This window comes from Anoplophora glabripennis, unplaced genomic scaffold, assembly GCF_000390285.2.
Source record: "Anoplophora glabripennis isolate ALB-LARVAE unplaced genomic scaffold, Agla_2.0 scaffold215, whole genome shotgun sequence".
NCBI lineage: Eukaryota > Metazoa > Arthropoda > Insecta > Coleoptera > Cerambycidae > Anoplophora > Anoplophora glabripennis.
Window position 1 is genome coordinate 474794 of NW_019416309.1, and position 25550 is coordinate 500343.

Sequence of the window (25550 nt, forward strand, 5' to 3'; positions counted from 1 at the left end):
TTTTATTAAGTTTCGTAATTATTATTATAAGTTAATAAGTATCCGTAAAATTACATAGCACTCACGAGTTCTAAAGTAAATTTAATACGCTATATTCTCCACGACGTCCTGTTGCTTTATTTTTGCTTTTAATACACATATATTTGCCACATCTAGGGAGCCCAGATAAAATTTACTTTTTCATAACCGAACATAATTTCGACTTTTGATAGGTATACATTGTTTCGTGTAGAATAAAATTCTCTACCTACTTCTGATAGTTGCCTGTAAAAATTTAAACGTACAAAAAAGTTACAGAAAAATATTCACAAACGGTTGTAGTAAAATGAACGCTCTTGACCTAATAGGACCATAATCACTGCATACTTCATGAAGAGAAACTAAGAAACAGCAAATTTTGCTAACTGGGTTCTGAGCCAAGAAGAAAAGAAATAAAAAGAGAAACTTTAACACCCTGTAACATTTTTTTGCGACATTTTTGTTTTTTGTATGAGTGAAACACTTTGAGACAAAAGGGTATTATATCTTTAAGTTTCAATGCATCATCAGCTACGCTCAAATTTTGTTGCTATTCAAGGAAACCTCTCAATTCTGAATTATCGGATGCAAAATGTTCGCTGAGCTCCTCTGCGTCCTTTTCTTTTTTTACCATCACTCCCTGCCAAGACATGTCGCTGACCCCGCCATATATTCACCACCTCTAGCGATGCAAAACTAAATGGGGTTATTTATAGTGTAGACTTGGTACAGCCCATGTCAGATGGGAAAGGTGATTAAAACGTTACATTACACGTCTGCGGAATAGATAGCAGGAGCAACAGTTGATTTTGGTATGATTTATTATTTAGCATAACGTATGAGGACGTGTATAGCCCACAGTGGATTTATTACACTCGTATATAGAAATGTGTGGATTTAGTGGTTGCACTGTGTCCAATTTCCGTCATGGTTTGTACGGAAACACAAGATTGCAGTTAGAAAAATAGAATAACGTAATAAAAGAACAACGATGTTATGTTGAAATTCAATTCTTGTAACTGTTTAGGGTTTTTTGGTATCAGAAACAATTTTAAAATTTTCTTAGCTTAAATTCTTTGAGTACAAGATTTTCTTTAGATTTCATTTGGATTATATCGCCCTTTTCTTCAGGAGAAACTCTGAAATTAATACAGCAATGGATTTTTTGGTATTTATCGATGTGAATGTTCATCAGAAATGCAGAATCTAAAGCGTTCTATTCCGTCCTGTTTTGTTTAACCTGCTGCATTCTGATCTGACCTAATGACAATTCCAGAATTCTGATTTTAAGTAATTGACTGAAACATTAACGATTTCGGATAAACCGTCTACCCTTAATACCTTTTACCGCAATGTTTCAAAACGAACTACATGTCGGTCAGTTCTGATTTGGATTTGCTTCACAATTATCGCGAGTGCATCACGTGAACATTACCATGTTACCACACCCAAAGTAATTATCTAAATAGACAGTTGATAGTTGAGATTAAATTTAGTGTTAGTAAAGTCTGAGCAGTTTCAAAATAGATAACATTAGTTAATGTATTATTTAATTATTACAGGAAGGTATTGGCAGGTGTATACATTTTAAAGAAGACTTTTGCTAATCTTACTTTACTATTAAAATAATTGTATTTAATAGAATAGAAAAACGATATCGCTAAATGGTACAACTGATGTAGTAGTGTAGTATTTAGTGCATCGAAAAGCAGCTCCTAGAGCTGCAAATAGTGTTAAGTTTATCGGCATCCCGGACTAAGTCTTTTAGCAGAATTTTACTTTTTAGTGGCGCTGTGCCTCGGCAATATTCAAAGTAACTCCTAAACAAATAACAACATATGTTATAATCTCCGCAATCGTAAAAATATACAGATTTATAGACGCAGTTTAAAATCCCAACAGGGGGAGATTAAATTTAAAAATAAAATATCCTGCCCGTAGGTATAGGCGGAGTCCCTATAAATTCTAGCATTAAAATTTAAGCCCTGTAGCGCCATTACAATGTTAGTAGTAAAAGGCAGTTTCGATAAAATACAATCATTCCGATTTAACCACTTTTAATCCACAATGGCATTCGGAATTGGAAATCCTTTATAATTCGAAAATGCTGAAATTCAGTGGACGAAGTATGATTTAAAACTATTTTTACAAAAGAAAAATACGTTGCAAAGGTGATATTTGGTAATAACAAACGCATGTGGGTTGACTGCTATAAAAGCCAGAATATTGATTCATTTTAGACAAAAATGGAAGAGGAAAAAAATTTTGTAATTAAATTTTGATCAAGATAGAGTTAGTTGCAATTCGAAAAAATAATTATTGTTGTTGCAAAAATCGGAAAAATCATTTAAAAAATTGCAAAAAATGCTAGTTTATTTGTCTTTTTTTTTCAGACGCTTGAATAATACCTAGTATCTTCATACTTTTCCCAATTAAACTTCTCAGTGTATAAAATCAACACACCAAATTTTATCCAATTAGGTTCGATAGTTTTTGCATAAATTATTTATTTTTTTTAAATTAAAAAATTTTCAAAATCAAATTTCTAAAAATCTAAAGCCTTTGAACACTTGAAAATTTCACCACAAAAAGAAGAGCTCTGAGGCTTTAAAATGCTTTTTGAAAAATTCAAATCGGACGATTAGGTGAGCCGTGGTGATTGTTTAAACATTTTCGCAATATTCACGCTTATAAACAATTGTAATAATTTAATGTATTTTTCAATTTTTTTATTTTAAAATTTTGTTTGAAAGTACTCGGAAAGTCGAGTATTTAAAAAAAAAAACCTGATGATCAACCCATTATTTTCTGACTTATAGCCCGTTAAAGTTAACCCTTATTTACAGCAAAACTATAAGGGTATAAGGGCTGTTTTTGAACCAATAGGTTTGTCATTCCGAGTACTTTCATGATATAAATTTTCAAAATTTGCAATCACGGGCGTCCCATTTAAAATGTCACTCAAAGATATTCAAGACCGCGTAAAATCAATGAGGTATCATTGGTGGGGGGAGCAAACTACTCCGATCTGAATTCTCGAGTACAAAACTGCGACGCTCGGAAAAATTTCACTTATCTCAGCTTCTAATGGACCAATTTCAATGATTTTTTTTAAGGCGATGTCTCGCACCATCAAAAATTCAATTATCATATTTTCAACTACCTTTTATTATTAATTATTGGACTTTTGACATGCCGATAAACAAAATGGGTTAGAGCCAAGTAAAGAGCAGTTGCTTTCAGAGAACTTATTGAAGAGCATGGAAAAGGTCTGAATCAAGGTTAAACTGTTCATATATCGTAAACGGTTAATGATAGGTATAGAACATGGTCAATCAAATATGTTCAGAAATAAAAGGAGAATCCAAGAACTTAAAAATATACAGTGTTCCATTTAAAAAATTGAAGTTCCGCAATATACCATCTTTTTGGGGCACCCTGTATATTTGAAAATAAAACCATGAAACGCATCTTTTTAAGCAGAACACCTTTTCTATATAACATTTCTTTCGATCTCGACTAGTTTCCGAGATAATGCCTGTCAAGATAGCTCTGGGACACCCTGTATATATGATTTTGTCTCCGTCTACATGATAACTCTTCGTTCAGATTTTTTTTTTTCCATTTTCATGAAATAAAATAACTGAAATATATGAAATTTTACTCTTTTATCATTTAAAGCATGTTCTCTCAGTGATACGAAAAACTTGAAGCTACAGATTCTATTACTTTTAAAATATCAAACCGTGGCAGTTGCGGTTAAATTTTGTCTACGAGTACTTACTCCGTAGTTGATTAATTACGAAAATTTAAAGCAGCGGAATATATCGATTAACTATCAAGCAAGGGCGCCAGAGTTTGGATTAACTTCGTTAAAAGTTAAACAGACTGTTCGTAATTATTTTAGTATAGTTTGTGATGTATTACGGTTATTAATTTCTGCAAAAATTACTTGCTAATCGTACTTCTGAAGTGTCTGCGACGAGCTTCGTTTGAAAAGTATATTTTTGAGAGCTTCTATTTATTTTATCAAAAGTTCCTGTGATAATCCAACGAAAAATGTGGAAGGATAACTAAATATTTTCAGACACAAAAATCTATACATTTAGTCGCATTATTTTTCACAATAAACAAGAATTACTATTGCGTTAATTTTTGTTTTGACTTTGCTTATAGAAACACCACATTTCAATTAATAATCAATTTGTAAACTATTATTACTTGCTTTGGTCGGAGTGTACTGATTTGGAAAATGTCTTTGATAGACAAAATCCAAAGGCAGCTTTGTGAATATGTTGCGTCTAGTATCATTGTTGAAAGAGCTACCCTTGACAGAAAATATATTTTGTTTATTTCGAAATAAATCACAAATTAATAGCAGCGCTTTGTATTAGGTACATTTTTCGGACAATTCCACAGCGAAAACTTCAAGTCTGTTTCAAATATGTAGTAAATATTTCATGTTTAATACTATAGAATCATATGTCACAACCAAATTGATATTAATTTCTGTACAATGAGAATTTATAATTATTTTTCACTGCAAAATGGGTTTCAACAAAATTGTAATTTAATTATACGTCAATATCCATTATATCATTTCCGATTGTGACTGAAAGTTTAACAACTTCAATTGCACCAGCAGCATGTTTATGAAAACTAATATCAACATTTAGTATAGAAAATTTTAATACGAACTATTATGAACTAGGTAAAATATACCTGTTAGAAAAAAAAACAATACATACATAGTTTACTTTAATTCATTGTAGATCTCAAATAACTTACGATACAGTTTCATTAGCAGGCATTCAAAATTTTAATTTTACGTTTGGAGGAAGATTGATGGACGACGAAACCGTAACATTTTCATAATGAGGAAACTTTAGCGAAACTTGAAAGCTATCTTTCAAATGAAGTAGTTTACCTGTTTACTTTAAAAAAGTTTAATGAAAAGTACCCAAATTTGTTTCTAAGTTACTGAAAATACTGTTGTTGTTCCACAATATCGTCTGTCTTTTTTATTTTCTGTATTAACTAAAACAAAAACGATACATTTTGGTTTCAGAGATTTATATATCGTCGGGGATGCTGTTAAAATAAAACGAGCATGTAGAACCGTGTAACTTTTTTAGTTATTTGTATTTTTGTAACGCAATTTTACAGACCATTATCCTCTCTGCGATTTAAAGATTAATCTGAGCTGTCTGGCAGCATTTAAAAAGGGATACGCAACGGCTTTTATTTGTGGTGGGTGTGGCACGGCTATTAATCTTCGCCATTTGTAACAGTAGTGGGTCAATATTTAGTCACCAAAGGATATATACGCTTTTAGAAAAAAAGTAAAGATTCCTCCCTGGCTGGCAGGAATGAATTAGTGTAGTATATCGCGCCGGGGTTGCCAGATGTTTCGTCTAATGTGATTAGTTGTTATAGTTGTCGTTAGACTTCTTCACGTCACTTAAAATTGGGGTTTTAATTTTTGTAAATGTGTAAAATGTACATTATATAGATAAATTTAGACTGTTGACTTCTTTTCCACGAAATCATTATTGTTTCAAAGATAATATAGAAATTACACAACAAAAAAAATACAATAATCATTGTGAATGTATGTACAGCAATAAGAGCAATATCAAATTTGCCTTTACTGCGACGGAATTATTTCCTCAGTATACTTTAAAACGTCATTTTGCTTTTAAATTAAAGTAACTTGAAAGACGTATTAATAAAAGTTTATCCTCTATTGTTTGTGATCAAATATTGAACACCAGTGCTGCTACTAAATTAAACGTCACTAACATACGAATATTTTAGATAATCGGTTCCATCTGTGGAGCTTGAAGACCTCATTCGCCCTAAACCAGAAAAGACTAATTGCTGGATGATTAAAATGCAGTTGGCTTTGTTCTTTCCCATCTGGCTTGTCTGGAAATAGCGTTTTCGACATGTCTAAGGGTCTTGCCAGGCGATCGGTTACGTTTCAGGTCGGAATAATCTGAAAATGCCGTTTAAGTGGCGAAGCGGAACATTAGGGGCTTTTCGTAAAATATTAGAAATCGTAATCCGCTTAGTTACCCTTGACATGGATTAATGCGAACGAAAGGTCGTGGCTAATAGGAAAATCATTTGTTGCGAGATTTGCCTGTTCTTTTTGGAAAGAAAATCGACAGTCTTACGCATGAGCTAGTGAAAAATATGGACTGTTCAGGCAAAAAGTAGTTTGTGCATGAGAACCTTTAAATGATCAGAAGTGGGATATTCCACAAAGAAGTAAGTTTGAACTTGGAGAGTAGGTGAATGTCAGTTACGAGGGGCATATATAAAACAGTAAATGATAAAATATATGAATAGTGACCAGAAAAAAATGCCAGATGCAATGAAAAAACAGACGCGATGAATGCGTGTGTTAGGTTGAGAATAAATTTACAAATAAATATGAAAGAGACAGTAGCACCTTTGGCGGAACTTTATTTTCCTCAGAGACGTACTAAAACTTAAGGAGGTTAAGTCTCCGACATTACAGTGACATCAGAAGTGGGATAAAGAGTACACGTTCCGAGAATCGGTGCTCTTGGTTAAAACATGTGGTCCCTCGTCGCCCGGGTATTAATATGTGTTAATTTGATAACTGATTGGGTTTCAGTCCCAGGGATTTTGTTATCGAATTAACTCAAAGGGAGCATGTTACCGGATAACGGCTGTCAAGTTGCTGTGTTTGGCTTCTCGTGTATCCGATGAACCGCTCAGTACCAGATAAACCCTTGCAAATGCTAAGTGCAGTGGAGGCCCCGACCGAGCTGTTCGTGTTGCCGTAATGAAATTGCCGCTGAATGATTCATAAGCGCGATACCAATGTCATCTGCCCTCTGGCAGCAGTAAAATTGCGAACGTTCGATTTTAGGCGTGATTTGTAAAATAAAACTTGTTAATCGCTCAACAAATCCATTACGATGTAATTTTGTTACAGCGTATTTTCTATTCCTATGTTTAGTCTTGTAGTAACACCGCTAGATGTCACCACGTACATATCGCTTACATCAGTTCAGATCGCTGGACCAAGAGTCTAAAAATTGATAAGCCAGAAACATTAAACATTTTCTTTTACTTTCCAAGTCCCTAGATTGATAAAGTAGCACAATCACCCATCGCTTAGTGTAGTGTTTTTGGTCCATGACTTTTTTCTTGGTTTGTCTTTCAAAAAATAAATAAATAAATAAATAATTGATAGTCTCCTCGCTAGGCTCTTTTCTATGAAGCTATGAAGAAAAATAATGTCGGTATACTTCCAGGTGTATATTCATCAAATAGACTGGCAATTTTTTCGTGCTTAGCTTCTGTGAAATACCAGAACATTATTTTCTTTTCTCGGGAATAACCTGGAGTTGTCTTCTTGAAATTCCTGATGTTTTGATAACTTTTGTGATCGAAATGCATCTGAAAGGATGCAAATTAAACTAAACTAGACGCTGCTATTTTCAAAACCACCTGGACTTTGTTTACTGACGTAGAATGAAAGAAATATTAACAAAATGGTATATTTTTTGGGCTTCAAGATGATTATTGACACCTGTCCATAATACTTCTTTATTTACCTAACTGAAGAATTAAAAAAAAATGTGTCTGTCTACGTCATCTGTAATTACGCGCAGAACTCTGCTATCCGCCAAATTATACTGATCTGAATGAAATAAGGTAAACCAGAAATAATATAGTGTCCCATTGAATCCCGAGCGACTAAAGCTACCCTACTCGCCTTTTCCCAAATCATTTCGGACAATATTCATGTTTTCCAGTCCAAATTAAGGGCCTGCCACCCCCTTCTATCGAAGAGGGTTGGATGTTACAATTGTCGCACATTAATCATTTATTTATTTGAGTTGTCTGCTTCGCCGGATATGTACGTGTTTAAATGTTTGTGGAGGCTGCGAACTTAAGAGAATGGTAATGGATGTTGGCCGGCCTCCACATTTCATTTGTGCAATTTAGGGAGATTCTCTCGAGCTGTACCCATTTACGGAAAGGGATTCTGTAGGTAGCGACAATAATTTGTGAGGGAACGGGCAGATTTTTCTCACTTTTTGTCCAATAAATAGATTTTTTCCAGCGGGGTTTTTCCAATTTTAACTCGTATGCGGACAACGCAATTTAAAGCTTGGATAATTTTATAGTTTCGTGTCGACTGACCTGTACATATCTGGGTTACTGGATTTGATCAATGTAAATATTAGAGGAACCATTTTTCCCAAATAAGACAACATCGCTTTTGTTAAATTGAGCAAAAACTGTAAAGGTAAAGATAGTCTTTATTGTTGATACGATCATTATGTGAATCTTAAGTCCTCTAATTAGATATCAAAGCTTTAACGTCAACTCCTTCGCATAGCTTCCAGCTCCCAATTTTTTCCTACCAGCAGGTGCACACCCTTGTTAGACATTGTCACTTGCATAATACATGGATTGTGGTCTTCTCTTCTTCTTCAGATCAATGTTATTCAAAGGTTTCCTGAGTCTGCAATGTCCATCTAGCCATCCCATCACTATTGATCTACTTCTGGATTTTCAGGGATACTTGGCACCATTTCTGAGTCTATCTTCAACTCTTCCTGTATAAATGTCTTAACAACTCAGCTGGTGATGCTGCAAGGATTCAAACTCCTGTAAGGCTGTATATGAACCTACTCTGGGTAATTTGTCCTTCTTAGTGTTCAATGGCCATTGATTCTACCTCCTAGAAGACATAATTCCTAGACCAAGGCAAACTTCAACACGTTCCTTAACCCTATATGTCACAGTTCCAGTTATAGTGTCTTTGAGAGATAAGAAGTTTGTTGTAAATTGATCAAAATGATGCAGTTTTAATTCACAGGATAGGTACGGAAAATTTTAGTAATATTCCCATTTATTTGCTTTTATCAGTTCTCCTGCGGACCCAACTACAATTTACTCCCATTCCTTACGTTATTCATTTATGCCCCATAAAATTATGCGTCCCAATCATGAATTATTTATTTCAAAAGTGCACCACGGACCGAAATTCGAGCAGAGCGACGCGGGGAAATAATTACGATTTGCATCCCGTGTTGTGTCGTTGATATTCCCAGTATACGAACTCCGAAGTGTAAAACGATACTGTGTAACTTGTCCCCGTTAATGAATTGCTTTTCGCGAGAATTGCCACCACCTCTTGTGCCCTTCAATTAGCGAGTTACGTGTTTGCCGCTAATGCAGTTCCAGGGGATGAAAATTACTTCAAAACGGCGGGAACTAAAATAGGAAATTCGTTTTTGAAGGCAGTAAATCATCAGACAGTGAATGTTTATTGTACGACGAACTAGACTTGAAATAACCTTTTCTTTTATTAATTCGTGTGTTGTGACAACATTTTTGGTCCTTCGAGCCGGAATAAAGTGATTTGAGGAGTAATATCAAAGATTAACTTCTTGTAATAATATTAGACTCTCTTTCTTTTAAGTGTCCGACTTATTTATCTCGTTATATTAACCTATTTTTTGTACTAAAGCTGGATGGAGAAATAATTTTGCAGGAAATCCATTGGTATTATCCTTTTGTAAAGAGGCGATTGTCTGAGTGCAGGGATGGGACAATTATTGGAATTCGATTAATAAAGGTGTCACTTTTGTCAAACAAAACAAGATTCCTACTATCAAAATGAATGGTATACGATTCGATGCACACGCCGTGCTCTGGCTAGGGAATTTATGGAGAACAATGCGGATTGAGAACAAAATGAAAGTTGTTGTGTCGAACGTTGGTTTGTAGGCGTTATTTTGAGTCAATATGTGCATCGAAATAATTAATCTTTAACTTATAGAGTTCATTTTATTTTAAAAATGTCAATATGATCTATGTTATGCCGATATTTTAGTTTTTCTTACTAGAAATTGCGTTAATTTTTAGCTTCAAGTTTTTTGAATTCACAAGGGAAGCTTATTAAATCTTGAAAGTATTTTACGTCCATCCTCAAGTAGTTTTCGTTGAAATTAATAGCGATATATTTCCAACTAAAATTAGTTGTAAATAATCGCTTCCAAGGGGTTACGAAGAGGTTTAAGGGCAAACATAAATGCTAAGTAATAAAACGTGTCTTGTAGACTTTGTATTTGAAGCAATTTAACACATTTTTTGTGATTATGAAGCCATCCATCAATCCGGCTCCACTTTAAAAAGAAAACTGATTGATGACTGATATGTAGGTCTTTCATCAACCAGATATGTTACACATCAATCATGAAATGTATATAAAATAAACATTTTTATATCGATAATAACCTGCCTGCCGTGTTGCTAATAATATGTACATTTACACGGAGCGAATTTTGAAGCTCAGGAATTCGTGTTATCGCCGAACAAATAAATAAATTTATCGCTATATGCAGTCGTATTCTTTTTGAAAGTATGTTTGTAAAAACTTATAGGTGCCAAGTAATAATATTTGAGATTATAAACGTTTTGGTACAGACACGGAGAACTATCTAACTTTATATGCGCAATGTGTCATAAAGTAAGCTATAACAATTAACAGTAAATCACTTACTAATCTAATCAGGTTCACGTACGTAGTTTAGTTTAAGAAGTTCTACATTTTCGAAACAGATGAACACTAACTGGTTAGACAAAACAGTTGTTGTGAAAGGTACATCAGTGGCGTGTTTTTGAGAAAATTAACATACAAAAATTATTTAGACGAAATATAGTTATCGCAACGCAACATATTAATTAAAAAAAAGGATTTTCCGGGTATGCAATTACGGAAAAGTATTTTTTTATAGTTTTAGAACAGGCTGTATAATTTTAAACAATAGTTACATTGGAAGATGTGATGACAAGAAGAAATTTAAGAAATAAAATTGTAACCAACATAAGCATGCAAAATTCAGGACACATAAGATAAACATAAGAGGTAAAAACATGCGTTTTCCCTTATTTTGAACGTATTGTCAGTTGTCTTATACCCTGAAGAAAAATTCTACAACTGATATAGTGAAGAGATATTGTTTCTAACTTCTTTAGATCTTACAAAATGCTAGACAAAAAATTGCGGCATTCAAACGCCCCATGAAAGAATTAGAAAGAATTAGAATCTGAAATCTTTTTCCGTGTAACAAATTTCATGCACCTACAGTCTAATTTAGAAATATTTCATATTTAATGTAACTTTATCGCACCAGTTTAAGCGATGTTTCTAATTTTTAGCCATTTTCTTCAGCAAATTTACCTACACGTTTTAGTGTATTTCAAAAATCCACTTTTCTGTCATTCCAAAACGATTTACCGCGCAGTAAACATCCCCAGGGATAAAATACGTACCATTAAACCAAAACTAAGAGAATAACATCCCCCGTAACCGTACACCGGACATAAATCCGGTGCTCGGCTCGCGATCAGACCCAACGCAATCCCGAGTGCAGAATTCCACCTGAGCAATTTTCATTTTTACTCGCGGGGAGCGGCGGTCCCTCTAATTCCGTCGAATTCGGGGAGCGAGGTGTTAACTCGGCGGGCAATTTAGTGTCATATCCGCGCCCGAATCCCATTACGGAATTTATAAATATTCAATTTGTGTAGTGACGGGGTAAAGCTCACCGACGTGATTTATACGGATAACGTACCGATGCGGAATCTTATCCCTCGGAGGTTCGCCTCCGGCGGCGATCTTAACGGTTTGCCCTTAAAACGTTTCGATGGAGGGTCCCTTGATGGAGGAAACGCTCGGATTTCGAATTTATGCTCGCGGCGTGTTTATCTGGGCCCCTGTTTGGGGATAAACATCTATAGGGTGTCCCGGTGGCGGAATGTCGAACAGAAACAAAGAATGAGAGAGGATTTTTTATTGACCGAAGAACATAATCGATTCTACATGAAAATACTAACTAATTTTTTTTAAATAATAAAAACGTTGCTCTGAAAAAATAGTATTTAAGACATATACAAAAAACTGTTAGAGCAAGACCTCATTGTTTTATGATGTAATCTAATAAATATATTTTTTCATTTCAATTATACATACAATTATACAGGGTGATTCACAACTTATCCAAAAATATTTGGGAATAGACACATTATGAAAAATTGAGTCAATATTGTAAAAAAAATTGTAAAATTCCGAGAAAAATTATTGAAGTTGTAGTATATACAACCCTTATATCGCTGAATACTGAAAAATGATTTTAGTATTAACGTTTTTACGATAGTGTTTACATTAGTTTTTCAAGTGTCAAAAATGGTGTATAGCAACTAGGAGTTGATGGATATCGTTTTAATATATAGCGAGGTAAGACGACAACATTTGTGTTATGATGAAGCAGTTAAAAATGTTTTTATTTATTACCGATGTTGCAAAATAGCTAATTGATGAAAAAAAGGCAAAATAATCTAGTTTTTTGGATATTTTTTTTTTAAATATTCTAATTTTGGTAAAAAAAACTTTAGTGCAATAAAACGACACACCATTTGGAAAAATTTTTTCGAATTTTCAAAATGTTGCACAGCCTCAAATAAAGCATCTGGATACTTGAAAATTTTTTCACATAGAAAAGACCGCTCAGCCTTTCAAATGGTTTTAAAAAAATTGAAATCGGTTGATTAGGATGGTCATAGTAAATTTTTAAAGTTCACTCTTTTTTTTTATTTTTAAACAATTAGATTACATTTATCAATTTGCAATTTAGTTTATTTCAAAAAATATAATTTTAAAGTACTATTGTTTCTTCTGTATCTGTATTTAACAAAATTAATTTTCAAATATTTTATTTTTAATTTGTTTACACAAAAATTATTTAAATAATTGTAATAATTATAACTAAATACATTCATATTCAGAGTATTGAAGTATATACGTAAACAAATTTTTTCATTGAAAAAAAGCAATAGCATAGGGTAAAATATACAGTATATTTAATGCATAAATAATAAACTTTGTTTATAACAAAATACATGCAAATTAGACAGCAAAAAGATCGAAATTGGTCCATTAGAGGCCAAGATAATACATTTTTTTTCGTATCTTCCCATTTTGAACCTCCGAATTCAGTCTCGGAGAGAAAACCCCCTCCCCCACTTTTCGTGTTTTGAGTCACTTGCCGATGTCAAATGCCGATAAACTTTGACCGATTATATCTCGAGAACCAATAAACGGAATTTATTTTTTTTTAAAGAACCGTCCTTCCGAATACTTTAAAAATTTAAAAAAAAAATATTTTGCGAAAACCATAGTACCGATTTTAATGAAATTTGGGGTGTTGTTTTATAACACTCTAAAGTTTTTTGTTACCAAAATTAGAACGCCCTCGGAGCAATTAAAATATTTTAAAAAAATTATCCAAAAAACTTGATTATTTTTCCTTTTTTTCATCAATTATTGCTATTTTGCAACATCGGTAATAAATTTTACAATTTTTAACTTATAGTATATTGTGCAAAATTTAATTCTAAAACTGTTTTTCCTCTTCAATATTCTTCCAAAATGCATAGGTTCCAAGATATAAGTAAAAAACTGAGATAAAATAAGTATTTTTTAAATTTTTTAAACATGTTTCCAATTTTGAAAATGTTTCGAACCTCGCCTAAATCTAGGGATTTCTTATGTGAGATGTACTGAAGGTATTTCTGCAAAAATTAACTTGTCCCTTCTTACATCCAAAAAGTGGGACATTTCGACAGATACTCCCTGGTCTATTTGGCCACATTGAAAGCCTGGATATTGAGCAGCAGCGTCTCGTTATAGTCTCACCCTAGGTTAAAATTTTCTAACAACTATGAGATTACAGCACATACTTCTCTAATAGGAATGATGAGCACAGATCAGCAAGTGCGTGTTTTTACAGTTATATTCTGATAACCTGTTTTATTTATAGTTGTTGTGTATTGTATTAATATAGTAATGGGGTATTACAAAAATTGAATATATATTAATTGGAACAATAATATAAACAGCTCAGCAATAATGTTTATTAATATGTTTAATTAATTGATTATAAAACGGAGCAAAAAATGTGGAATTGCTGCAATGAACTGTTCCTATATGTAATGAGCCATATCATTGATAAACTCCGTGATATTTATTAATATTTCATGAACAATTTTAGAAGTTGTTTATTGAATCAAATTTATTTATATATCTAAGTAACAGAGATAACATGTGTAGTATTAGCTGTATCAATTATATATCATTAAATAATTAAATGACATGTATCATTAGTAAACATGTAAATAATATATTTCATAATTAATTCACTGTATATTTACTTTATTTTAATGTTATTAAATTAATTCAAATAAATTCAACTTCTCTTTAAATCTGCTAAATGAATATGAAAAAAATTGTAATAATTGGCTTACTAAATCCATGCTACTTTATTCAAAACTAACTCAAAATCGATATTCACCGTCTTAGTGAAAGATGAAGCATCTGAAACTTGTTATGAACATAAAATATAAGAGAATAAAATGACTGACGATATAGTTAGACCTGGGCGGTTCCGATAAAAATAAAATAGACTAACGTTATATCTGCAGATTCTCCCTATTAGTAATCCAATTCCCGTTTCACATGGCTCCTTTGATATTTGGTTGCTGCGCTCAGCCTTAGATAACGAGCAAAATATCTGATGCAGTACAATACCTGTCGTATGTAAGCTCCATTGTATTTTTACACATTCATCGCACCAATGGTAATTGTGCATACTTATAGGGGATTATATTATGTGGTTGGTGTATTGTACACATCCACAAGCCTTTAGACTATAATAAAATGAAAAAAATATTACCTTTATGTTCGCAAATATGTCTGATGTAGACGAACGAAGCTTAGTTATAATTTACATAACTACAATTTGACTTACAAACCTGATTTTTTTACGAAAACTTTTGCGCCTGTGTACTTTACAATCCAATGCTACCCTTTAAACTCATCCAAAAAATATACTCCTAAAATCAGGGTATGAATTTAGAAAGCCTGTATGAGTTAAACCAAAATATAATTAAAATATATGAAGTAAGCAATTTTTCCACCTAACGAGTTACTTCTTTGGCATACATTTGCTATCAATATATGACTGCAATACCAGTAACTTTAAAGTAGCAAAAATACAGATATTACTACTTCTTTTGTACGAGGATTGCAATAAATTCCATCATTCCCGTTTCAGTTTAAAACGAATTGCACTACTCTTGCGCTCAGATCGAAACTATAAAATGGGACGCGCACAGAATACAGAAGCAATTAAAAACGAACACGGTATAGGACGATAATGGAAACAATAAAAAAAACGGGAGATAATTATTGGGTGACCAGAAAAACTCAACTAGTATTAAATTCATTATGGGAGCAGGAAACATTGACATTCTATTTGTGGTCTGCCAAATTTACACATGTAGTTTCTAGTCTCATTTTGATGAGGTGAGGTGTTATGGGTCTACTTTGTGATTGTTGGCATTGCTTTGTGATGGTGAATAGCAAAACAATACATGCATATCTGGTGGTTTTACTGGAAACATAAATTGTTTACGTATTTGGTAATTAATTTTAATTTCTAAACTATCATGTTACATTAAATCTAAAAAAAGGTTCCCATACGTTCACTGGTTCCTTGTAAACATATTTGAAGCTGTTTTTTTTTGTTAATTTTTTGCTGACGACTTCAGGTACTTGAAGAACTGTTCATCAGTATTGATAGAAGCTCAACGAAAATGCTATTCATTTGTGTTAGAGCAGATGATTTGTTTCAAAATTACCACTTTCTTCAATGCTAGCGCAAAACTTGTAAATTTTGTAAACTTCCATTTCTTAAATCTCAAAATTCTTAATCAAATCATGGATCAGAGAAGATCTCCTCGAGAGACGCTTTCCAATGAGTTATCCGGAGCCATTTTTCGATTCGATGACAAAACATCTGCCCTCTGCCAGGTTCGCAGGGCACCCGTGCAGAAAATAGAAAGAATTTCGGTTTATCAAGACGACCGTGGGTATAAAAGATAAAAGAGGAGAGGAAAGTGGCTGACGCACAATTTCTCCTTATCGCGGAATTAAAAATAAATACAGACGATAAAGCTCTGCTTATGTTGTTTGTTTTCTTTCTTGCCGCGGATATTGATATATAAAAAAATAAAAGCAAGGACAATGTTTTATTGCGCTGTGTTTATTTAAAAAGGAACGTTGAAAACCGTAATAATTTTTAGGTTTTGGAATGATGAACTTGTTTTTATTGAAATCCAACACAATATTGTTTATAAATATTGGCGCCCTACGGTTACAGCGTTTTATTTTTCGTTGATAAAGTTACTCAACTTTAAATAAATGATTTATTGTTTTACCAATAAATACATTATAGTATGTTACAATAGTAGCAACTGTTTGAAACTCTTGATGTTTATAGTCCTCGAAGTACTCGTAACTGATTCGAGTAAGTTGAAGTCGGCTGTATTTATCAATTTTGAATGATATGTAATGGTGGAAGCTCCTTTTCTCCCTTTGGTTGTTTTTATTGTCAATCTAGTTGATTTTGCCTAGAGCATTAACGCAATCGGTTCAGTAATTACATTCAGAATTGTGTTGGATCAAATAGTTACCGAAAATTCAATTATTGATTTAGCTATATACATTCGACCGCGACACAATCTACCATAATTTTAGGGCACCCATTTGGTTTGTAAATTAGCCTCATAAGCGGAATATATATGCTGATTAAATCAGTTCATCCATATTCGAAGTGTTTTTCCACAAACTACTAATACTATGATTTGTATGTATTTTAGGCAGAGTTGGTTAAAAAATAATTAAATACCAATTACTGGCTACACTAAATCACTGAAGATTAAATATTTTGTATTGAATGAATACGAACATCATAAATTGAGTGAATGAATTGAGTGTATTGAGTGTATTCGTATTCAGCTTATAGTGTAGGTTGATTTGTTAGAAAACCGCACAGCTCTGTAAAATACCATAAAACACAGCTTTATACAATACATCATGTCCTTGCAAATCATATAATCGATTAAACAAAGGAAAGCGAATCCTGATAGGCCCAAATCCGCAAGACGTACGGCTCAGCGTGTTTTGATATTTCAAGCCGCCGTGTTTGGTTTGCGAGGGTATCGATTCGGAAATGTTGTATTACCGCTTGTAACCCCTGGTTAATCTTTTCCAACATTTACCCAGGCTGCAGTTCAAAGTCCTTCACTAACCTGGAATTAATATTCAGTACATGTGGATGTCAGGAAAGCAGTCCACTGTTATCACGTCCAAGTTGTTATTTCACTGCATTTATAATGCACAGGCGGGCCGGTGTAGAGCTGACCGAGAGATTTGCATTATTAAATAGGTCATACGAGTGAATAGTAGATGTCTCTTCCAATGCGACCCTCTTGTTATTTGCGGTTTTATTTTATACGGGATATACGTTTGAAGGGGCGCCACATTTATAAGGAGACACACAAGTTTATTTTCGATCTTGGAAACAGCGATCAACACATGCTGCACAGCAAACTATTGGTCCAAACAGAATCGGACTCACTTTGATAAAAAATTGTACTTAGTCCTTTTGATCTTTCAATGGTTCATTTGTTTATTTCGTTGCAGTATGTAAAGTGATTCTAGTATAGTTCATCTACATTAGGCCAATATCAGAGGTGCTACTGAAATTCAGAAACTAAACACAGTGCTTGAGGTAAATGGCAACAAATAGTTTTTATTAAAAACTTGATATTTGTTTAATTTAAAAAAATACCCCCATGTAAAGTTACACCCCGTATGAATCATGTATTAACGCGAATGCCTCCATATTTCAATATCCCTTTATTAATATCGTCAGCTTTCCGAATGTTGCGATTTCCTTATCTCGTAATAAAATGCGAAATTGTTAGAGTTGAATAAACTTTGGAACTAGAGCTGGAAGTTTGTTCAGTACCGGTGGGCATAAAAGCCTCTCTTAATCCTTTGTCAACTCTTTCGGAACTCAAAATTTTTCTAGGGAAGTTAATTTAAAAATACGACGCTTCGTCATATCTCTCGAAGCTGTTCACTTGCGACAAAGTTTATTTTCGCATGAAAAATTACGTCGGTGTAATGGTATATTCTGTTCAATATAGGGAAATGTGAGTCTAAAAGTTATGCAATATTGTCAGGTTTTAATCACAATAAAAGTCTTTTTCAGCAGCACAAGTTTAAAAAAAAACAAAAATAATAGATAACAATAATAGAATTTAAATAAGTGTACAGATTTGTAATTCAATTGACATTATATGTCTAAGTGAGATTATTTCACATTATTTTTTTTGTCAAAACGAAAGCAGCTTTTGTCATAGATCTTGCAGTAAGTTTGAAATCTAAAATAGATAACAGATTTTGAACGTTCAATATTAGTACAGTTATTGAAGCTTTTAACTCCGAATTCTTTGAAACTGAACCGATCGACTTGAAATTTGGCAGATAGTTAGAGAAAAGGTCAATGAACATTAGTGACAGCCCCGATTGATGCTTCCACCCTGTTGAGGGTTGACACCCCTTCTCGGGGGCGGAATTTTTTTTCAAAAATAACGCTGGAAATTGGTAGAGAATCAAATTTTGAGCAAATAATATTTGAAGAATTTTTTCGAGAAATCAATAGTTTTTTTAGTTATTCACGATTGAAAACTTGGAATTTTGAGAGAAAAAAAAACACATTTTTAAAGTATTTTTCGCGAATAACTCAAAAACTACGCATTTTATTAAAAAAAGTGTAATGAACAAAAATGCAGCTTATAAATAAGCAAAGAAAATCGTTTTTTAAAAAGTGTTGTACGTCCTATACAAAGCGAAATATGGTTAGTGGAAGGGGACTTGTTTTGGGGGGAATACTCGAATCGATGTATTCAACGTCAAATAACGGAAAACGGATTAATTTTACGTGTATAACGCTCCAGGAGTTTGTTTTTTGTAGTACTCAAAAAGACCTTCAAAATGAGCACTTATAAAAGTTAATTAGAGCAAAATTATCGTCAAAAACAGATGGGTTGCTCATATTTTTTAAGGAAAAATGAGCAGTAAACGCTGTACCATTTCCATCAAATTAAAATTAATCGTAGATCCTTTACAATTAGTTTTGTTTTAGTGTTTTTCATACGATTCTGAAGTTAGACTGGTTTAGAATGCATACTTTTTGAATAATGTACGGAAAAAGTTTTTATCATTATTTTTTGCATGGGAGCTTTGCATTTTAAGGGTTAAATAAAGGGTCGAAAAGATCAAATATATCATAAAACATGTTCGAGAACATGAAACATTATTTAATCTTTGTGCTTGAACAAGATTTTTATCAATAAAAAGCTTAAAACTTAATTTTTTCAATTTTTTTCACTTAGGGGTGGTTTCTACCCCTAAAAAACAAAAAGCGTCAATCGGGCTTATGCAAATCCATGCAGTGTCAAAGAATTCGGAGGTTACAGCTGATTTTCAGCCTCGATGACTGTACTATATTTGATGCATTTGTAGAGCCCTTTAGGACAGTTTGGGGAAATTTTTTTTTTTTTTGCTGATTTCATGAAAGAACGTCCTGAAAGTTTGTCATTGTTACATCCTGTGCATTTCACATTTTACGTTTTACAAAACACAAGATTTAATTTTTGTAAATCACCACCTTTTGTCCGAAGTTCGAAACGCACGCATCCATTTTTTGTGACCTTACCAATATCTGTAATACTCGCATAAATCCCATGACAATGAGTGAGACACTTCCCCAGAAAGAACGGAGTTGTACCGCCCCATTTCCGTTGGAGATATTTCAATCCAAACCACCCCAACTTTGTTCCATTACAGCGGATTTCGCGAAACAAATACACAAAGGGGTTAAGTATTTTCAGCGGCGCAATTGTTCCAGGGTGATATATTTAGAGTGAGAGAATGACACGTCATTTTGGCGTACGGGCCGTAGAAAATAGTGGGCGGAAAATGAATTATTAACCAGCGGGTTTCTATAACAAATAGGTGGAAAGGCAGCGTACATCGAAATTCCCTCTCTCGCAAAGCGCCACACGAAATTGCTGATACCCTACAAAACAGGCATCTGCGCCCTGACGCCCTTGTCGATGACTTTCTCGTCAGCTTTGTATTAGGGGTATAAATCTGGAAAGTTTTTGGAAAAATCTTGTTCTGCATACATTTGCCTCTGCTTGCTGTGTACCCGTATATTTCAACGTCGGGTCATGAGGAATTTATGGCAAATTCAAATTACCCCGGCTTCATACGCCAGCGTTTAGTTTCTGCTTTGTCAGATTTTTTATAGTGGGAGGATAGATGTCGGCTTTATTTAAATTTTAAGTTCACTCCACTTAAAATCATTTCAATCGAATGGGTAGTTGTTCCAGTAGAAATTAGATTCCTTTTTATAGCGATACATCTGAAATTTGTAGAAAAAATTATATGGTTTAAAGGTGCAGTTACAAGGCTTGCAGTTCGGGAAGTCACGAGCCCTTTTTAATAGAAGAACTCTCATAATTCTTGGTCCTGTAGCTAAATCAAAGAGCTGAACACTAGAGTGTTAGTAAGTTTTAAAAAAAAACATGCTAGATATATTTTTATTGTCAGTGGCAAAATCCTGTTTTTGTCTTAATATTTTTATTAGAAAATAATTTTATAGCGTCTTCATAAAAAATTTATTGTAACTAAATACAACATTATATTCAGGATGTTCAGTTACTAATCGCTTTAATGATGCAAATAGATTCTACTGTTAATATTAAGACCAGTAGTTCCAATAAAATGCCTATTACCTATAAATGCATTAAAATATAATTATTACATAAAGATGTGTTTATTTATTCATTATTTTATTACTTATTGGTTCTTTGCTTTGCTCATTGATTGTAAATATTCATTTTTCTCAGTATCCATGACTTAGGCTTGATACGGGAGTATGTATCATCAGCCCTTAATAACAAAGAATTACTTTTCCGCATACTTTCGCCGGATCCCGAATCATTTTATTCCACCATTTGAAAACAATTCAATTACCCCGGGAACATAAAAGCCCTCTGCAGAATCGTTAAAATTATATGAATAATTTTCCATAATAAGGAGGGTTGGTAATGCCGTGAGATTTCTGTTTATAACCGAAGAATCCAGTAACTGAAAGCCTAATGATTCTAATCGACTTTTTATGGGAGCCGATATCGACAAGGGGTCGTAGAAGCTTAGAAAAGTCGAAATCTTTCTATCCACGCACTATTTGGGTAAGTTGTTACGGGCTCGGCGGCCCCATTACATATTTCCGATTCATTCTTATGGGGGATGACAGAACTCGTAAAAAATTATGCCGTTTCCCCTGAAAATGGAAGATGTGAGGATTGAAATCTACACCTAAATGGAAAAATACAATCAGAAATAAAGGACTCGAATAAAATTTAATTTTTATGTCAGTCTTGAAAGAGATATTTGAAAAGGTTGAGAGGAGAAAATCAATTTATTTTATTATGCAGTATTGCGACATCTCTAATGCAAATTCCACAGAAAAATGTTACGAAAATAGAGAGGAACTTTACCCTGGTTAAAGAACTGAACTTAATCAGAGCTGACGTTCGATCACACCTACTGATGAATTTTTGAATTTGTTGGAATCACTTGATTTCAGCTATTTCAGATACCTTGCATTATTCACTGGCGTCTTTTGTGGTCACGAAACTCTCTTGCATTTCAGGCTATTTTCCAGAAAATCTGAAACAGACGTAAAACTTTGAGCGATACGCGACATTTCGAGCTGTCACTTTGGTAACATCATCGTTCATAGACGTCGTCAACACTAAATTGGTATGTTTGGAGTGGTTTTTGGCTATGCATACGCTGCGGCGATTCAATGTGAAACATAGGTGAAAATTTCCATCCTCGAGGCTTATTACTAGTTTGAGGCTTTCAGACATCGATCAAAGTATTACTAACAAGTTAATTAATTAAGGAAAGAGTTACTACTACATACTTTGTTTTTCTACGCAAACAGACCACATCTGTAGTTTTTCACATATTTTGTATCTAAAGCCCAAAGCCACACCTTGCATTTGCTATGGACACAAATTTGTAATGTGAATCTATTATCGATCTGCTGCGGAAATTTGATTACACCATTTCTTTAATTGAAATACCTGGGTAGGGCTGCTGTACATAAGTGAATATAAGGTTTCAGTGGTCTCATAAAACAACGGATCCCTGGAACAGGGGGCGAGTTTTTACATTGTTTTTGTCGCCGCCATCTTTGTTTACTTTTAATCGAATAAATTCAAGGAGAAATCCAATGGCATATTGACAAATATTATCGAGGGTATAATAGGGTAAAATCTGTGTCAAGATCAGAAAAAGAAGTAGATTTAACTAAAGTATCTAACAGATACTCAATAGAAGAGAATGGTGTCGGCTAGCTTACCAAATATAAATTTAATGTTGAGTGAGTTAAAAGAAAAATTACCGAAAAAAAAATGATTATAATAATTCCTATCATTTGTTACAAATAAAAATAGATCGGAGTTAATTGTAACACATCATGGTGTATTTGTAATAACAAGCAATTATACTTAATTTTAAAATAATGTTTCTATTAATATAGCAGCACTAACTTTGCAGTATTTCCTTTTTCCTCTGCGATCACTTGTACGAGACAATGTTGTTGTAATATCCGTTTTCCGCTTTCCAATCTTTCCCAGTTTCTTAGTCGTGCGGAATGGAACAGTTCAAGAAAACGAACATTCATTCAAAACATGCATAATTATTCTACATAAACCCAGAAATATTTTTACTCAACAATGCAGCGCCTTCAGAATAGAATAGAATAATTTTACGGACCGGGTTCTATTCCGACTAGTTTTCAGTAATAAAGAGGTGAAATTCTTACATTGCAATTCAGGGTTTCCGTGCTAAATACATCTCCTGGGGAACCTTTTGCGATACTTCCAGTGCGAATTCGGCTTTAAGCTGCGGCTGAATTTCCCCTTCATGAAACCGCTCTGAAGTTGCACTTTTGTGTGTTATTAACGCTGTTATGCAGCGCGTATTTGTCTCCATAAAACTTTCAGAAGTAATTTCGAGCGACGTTACGGTGGATACTCGGTTGGTGGTGTTTAAATTATGCCCCGCAGAAATTGTTTCGTCTATTTTTGCACGCTGCAAGTACACTGTAACTTTTTAAATTAATAGGGTTAATTTTTCAGACCCGAAGCTGCGGAGTGACGAAAAGTGTCAGGAAGCCCAGTTTTGCTCCTAAATAAAATTATTTGTTTGTTGATAAAGTTTTCAAGTAAAAGCATCTTTTTTGATTTAATCTTGTCGAATTGCGTATTTATTATTTCTACTGGTAACAGTAATTTATAAAAATGAATTAAAAATTATCTGTTTCAGAAGTGATGTAAAATCTTGCCGCTTTCCTTACGCCCCATTGCATTCTTATCTCCTAAAACTTGCTTATTGCAGCAGTTTAGATAATAAGGTTCATTTTCCTGACGCGCAGAAAACTGAAGAAAAATTTCATTCTTTTGCTGTTTAATGTTAACTGGTAAAACTTAATTTAGCGCGTTTTGTTTATGGGCAAGAAATTCACGACGATTTATAGTTTTCTGCTTCAAGATGTTTCACTTTAATGCAACGCATACGTGTTCTTTCATATCTGCGTTTGAAAATTCAAAAGTGAGGTGAAAAGCCCGTCGAGGAAAAGCGTTCATTTAATGCACCCAGTTGTACCCAGCTCAAGCACGACCTTAATGTTCGCCTAAATACGTTCTTGATAAGATAATTCCGGTGAAGCGGGGGTTATATATTACTTTGGCCGAATTTTATTAAGACATCTGCAAACACAGATTGTAGTGCAGTCGATCCGCGGGAGATTTATTACCGTTAGGCTCTCACGTTCCCGGGAAATAGATTACAATCTAAAACGGTGCATAAAGACGAATTATTATAGGAACGAGCAGAAAGATAAAGTGCCCCGCGAATAATTAATTATTTCGGGCGTATATATCCATTAAGTTTTAAAGCGAAATTTTATTTATCGCCGGGATATCCATCATCATTTTTTATAAATTGTAGTTGCTTAATCAGCAACTGAACACGGCGGCGAGGGTTGCGGCCGACAAACAGTGATTATTTGCAGTTATTTAGACCGAGATTAAACGCCATGGCTTATCTGAGGATAATTATGTTAAACTAATTCTCAAGTTTGTTTAGTCCCCTGCAAAGGATGCAGATAAAGCCTCTGATTCTACAGTTTACATTATATTAAAAAGTATATGATTATATGACGCACTAATTTTCTAATACAAGTAAAGGAAACTAACGAGCGTTCAAATAAAAACGTGGTCGAAGTTGGCTCTGACACATTGGACGTAGGGAGTAGCTTATAGCGACCAACTTAACCTCATTTCTCAACGAGCTGTATAGCAGCTGTCAGATTCAATAAGAAAGCGGCGATACAGCGCTTTGACAGATGACGTTTAAGTTCATTTGCTATACGCTACGCCCTACGTCCAAATTTTCAGAACCAACTTGACCACGTTTTTATTTGAAGGCTCGTTATATAGTCGCAATTACCCCTTTAGTGAACCATGAGACATCTAATTTTTTTACTAGAAAACTATCGGTTTTATCGAAAAATTACAAGAGGTAAAAAAGTTGCGCAATAAACCAGTCTTCTCAAAAAATATTTTTAAATAAATAATTTGCCTTATATAAAAAAATTCTAATAAAATATTGCAATGGGCTTGACTGTTTCACTCCTTTATAAAATCCGCCAATGATCGAATAAATATTGAAAAGTTGTCTCTTTATTAGTAGGATGCTCATACCAAGTTTCGTGTCTCTAGCATTCCCCATGTTAAAGAAAAAAATTAAAATGTGAATTTCAATCCCCTCCTTTAAGAGGGTATATCGCCTCAGGGGTGCAACTTTCATATAAGGTATTTTTACTGCAATCCTCTTATTTTTGGCTCTACATTCACTGGTACCATTTTTGCTACTTCATTTAAACACCCTGTATTTTATGAAACTAAACTGTAGAAAATGGCGAATGCGCCAATGTCATTATTTATTTATTTATGGTGTCTTCCAGTCAGTTTTAACCAACGACTAATTTACTGGGGGGGTTATCGCATCAGTAAGTCAGTTTTTTTTAATTAAATTACAATTTTATATTATTCTTTGTTATCAGTGATATTTACTTAGAAGCTGTGGTAAATTTTTTACCATAAATTTGAGGTACCTCAAAAACTTCACGAGAATGGAAGTCGATGAAGTTGTAAGGCCCAATTTATTTGGGGAACATCCTTTTATTTTCTGCCGAAGAGGGAATATAACTCATAAAAAGTTAGGGAAAGTATTTCTTTTGTTCTTTGTTTATCGAATACACTTTCTCCTTCAGCATCGATAAGAGGGCGATGTTTCGTTATAAATTCGCTATTGATTTTATGCCAACAGATTAAGGTGCTCCCCCTAATTCATTTAGTTTTTAGTAGTTGTTTTTTATCAGTGGGAAAATTTATGAATCCCAAATTGGGCTAGATTA

The 25550-nt window shown here is 33.6% G+C and overlaps 1 protein-coding gene across 1 annotated transcript in view; it reads left to right on the forward strand.

Moving 5' to 3' along the window:
* Nucleotides 1-25550, forward strand: part of LOC108912195 (midkine-A-like) — a 95384-nt gene that overhangs the window by 42700 nt on the left and 27134 nt on the right. The gene's annotated exons all lie outside the window — the stretch shown is intronic.